At 48.3% G+C, this 3,052-nt stretch overlaps 1 pseudogene; it reads left to right on the top strand.

The window, feature by feature from the left end:
• The first annotated feature begins 487 nt into the window (after nt 1–487).
• Nucleotides 488–1,058, top strand: LOC142454346 (transmembrane protein 276 pseudogene; annotated as a pseudogene).
• Nucleotides 1,059–3,052: the final 1,994 nt, after the last annotated feature.

Below are 3,052 nucleotides of genomic sequence, written 5' to 3'. Positions count from 1 at the left end.
ATTTCTCTGAAATTCAGTTCAAATGAAGTGGTTAAGAACATCAGTTTTGAGCCTCCGGTCTTCTCGGTGGCGGCGGCTGGGCTCTTCGGCCAGTGCTGGGGACCGGGAGGCAGCTACCCCTCGGCCACCTCTTTCCTCACCCCACCTGCGCCTCTGGAGCAGTCGCTAACGCCCATTCAGACTCAACGTATCCGCCCCCTACCCCCCACCTCCCCCTGCCGCCTCATTCTCCCTATATCCCTTTCCTACGGTTTTCAGGCCTAATTAGATTCTTCTTCCTCAGTTTGGTGCCACCCACCCCACCTCACCCCCTGCCTCAGGGCCCCCTGAAAGTTAAGGGCCTTTCCCACCCCAACACTTAGACTTGGAGTTCTGCATTTGAAAGTTCCGGAGAGCTGACCTTATAGAGCCTGGTCGCCGGCATCTGTGCTGTCTCTGCAAAGTTGAGGATCCCCTCCCCTGGCTTCTCATCAAACTCCCTACCACCATGACCCCCCAGTCTGGGACGGAGTTGGGTGCAGCCCTCTCCCACCTGGTGCTTGGTCTCTGTGTGCAGCTGTGTGCACTGCCCAAGCAAGTCGAGGGGCTGCTGCTGGCTTCTTGCTCCAAGCTCTGGCTGCTGTCACCATGCTGGCCCAGGCCTGGGCCCAGATGAAGACTGCCTCACTGGAGCCTGGGTGGTCACCGTAATCAGTCTGCCCCTTCTGCCCTTTGAATTTCACTGGGTGAATGGGGACCGCTCCTCAGCCAATCTGATGCTGGCAGGGGGCATGGTGCTGGCAGTGGCTGGTGGCCACCTAGAGACTGAGGACCCATCTGTGGCTGGGCAGGCAGTGGTACTGGTGGTCTCAGTGACCATTCTCATTGTGGCTGTTTTCACAGCCAACACTTATGGGATGTGGGGGTGTGTGATTCTGGCAGCAGCTGGCCTCTTGAGCCGGCTGGAGACAGACAGACTGCTCTTGCTGCCCAAAGAGGACATCTGCCGATGGGCACTGGCTGCAGGCAGTTGGGCCTACTGCAGGGCCCTGCACACACACCGCCTGCACTGGGAGTGACAGTAGGGGCCCAGGGCAGGGCTGCACTCCTGCCTCCCACCACCTCCTCCTGACACCTCCTCACACTAACCCTGGAGCACACTCAAGGGCTTGCTTAGACCAGTCACAGGTCAACAGTTGCGGCACCAATTGGGGCCTGATTCTGGGCTGGACATGGCTGTGGATCTAGAGCATCGACTCCCAAACTCAATTGGCCACTCCCTTTTCAGAAAAAAAAATTCTTGGCTCTCCCTCCCCCTTAGCAAAAACAAACTTTTGTACTTTACCCCATAGTCCAGGTTAAGGGTTCATCAGGCCCCTAACCTGGATTGTTCCAGCACTGCCCCCCAGGGGGCGACATCACCCATTTTGGGAAACACTGATCCAGAGGGAGGCTTGGTATCCAATAAAACTTAGCGATTTACAGGGGCGGGGGGGGGGGTGTGTGTGAAAAAGAACGTAAGTTTTTGAGTCGGATATTTTGCTTTAAGTTGTGGCTCCATAACTGAGTTTCGGTGATTTGGGTTAAGTATTGTCAGGTGTGGCTGAAATGAGTCTGACATACAGTGACACTGTGTACAACAAAACCCAACACCTGTGACATGTGAGTGCACTGTTGCAGCCACTGTGTCAGTCCATCTCATGGAGGCTCTTCCTCCCTCTGGTTGACCTCGGCTATACCCAGAGTGGTGGTTTCTCTGTCCAGAAATGGGGCTCTACTGACGTTTTCTACGTATGTGACTAAGACGTTTTTTTATATTGCTTCTAAGAATTTTATTTCTGATCTTAGAACACTTTTAGAAATAACCTCTCTAATTTATTTCTAAAATGACAAAATTGGCACATTACTAACAGCTACTACATAGCATTAGGCAAATCTGCTGCGCAAGACCTCTTTGAGGTGCTAGGATGTCATTTTGGGGATGAATACACAGTTAAACCAAGCCAGGATGTTTCTATTGACTCATATGAATGTGAAATTTATACAATGAATGAGAAAACCACAAACAAATGGATGTATTTGAATTATTGTGGTAGTGAAGAATGTGGTATCTATCATGGACTACCATTGCAGTGGAGAAAGATGAGGCTTTTTACTCCTGTAAAGAGTTCGAGTCTTCTCCCTCTATGAGTTTTTTGTTTTCCTGCCTTTAGTTTGCTTGGTTTAGATTGTTTGTTTGTCTTTTGTTGTCTGCCACTTGGTCTGTTGCTGTTGGGGGGGTAGTTAGTCTTATGAAGTTTTGAATTTGGCATAATATGATCTCCAAAATAGGGACAAGCAGATGGGTTCTGGTCCCCTATGGAACTGTAGCCCCAATCCAAAAAGAGTTAGTTCTGATAACATCACCCTGCTAGATACTCACCTTCATGAAATGATCACTGAAGATAAGGGTGCTACAGCAACGTGTGGTGAGGAAAGCAGATGGTGCCAGCTACCAAGTGGTAGAATGCCTGGGATCTTAAAGGTTTATATTCAAACAAGCAGCCATCTAAGTGAGAAGTCAACTAAGTTCACGTGGAAGAAACACACCAGCTTGTGCGCTCCATAGATGACAATAACAAAATTCAAATATGACTAGGGAAAAAGTATCAGAGCCTAAATTATGAATACCCAATTTGTGAAAGGCTATGGAGGACAGTGAGAGCCCAAAACCCATCTGCAGAGCATCTAGTCAGACTGAGCCACTGGCAGATGCCCACTAGGTATAGTCAAGGGTCTCAAACAGCTTTACTATCAGATAGGGATCATTGTATTCATGATTCACTGGATCAAACTTGATACTTGGTTAGGTCTCTAGACCTAACGTGAAATTCTTCTAAGTTCAAGTATTTCTTACTAGTTCCATGAAAAAGCTTCTTCCTGGCCTTTTAAATATTCACAGCAGTCTTTTATTTGTTGCTCACTATTTGTAATTTTATCTTCATATTGTTATTATTTCATCCTTATCACTTTATTTTGTTTCTGTTGGGTTTTCCAGTTTTTGATGCACAAAGGGAGTAGATGCACAGAGATA

Source organism: Tenrec ecaudatus, chromosome 8 (genome assembly GCF_050624435.1).
Source record: "Tenrec ecaudatus isolate mTenEca1 chromosome 8, mTenEca1.hap1, whole genome shotgun sequence".
Taxonomy (NCBI): Eukaryota; Metazoa; Chordata; class Mammalia; order Afrosoricida; family Tenrecidae; genus Tenrec; species Tenrec ecaudatus.
The sequence above is the reverse complement of the archived record's forward strand: the minus strand, read 5'-3'. Positions and strand labels throughout refer to the sequence as shown.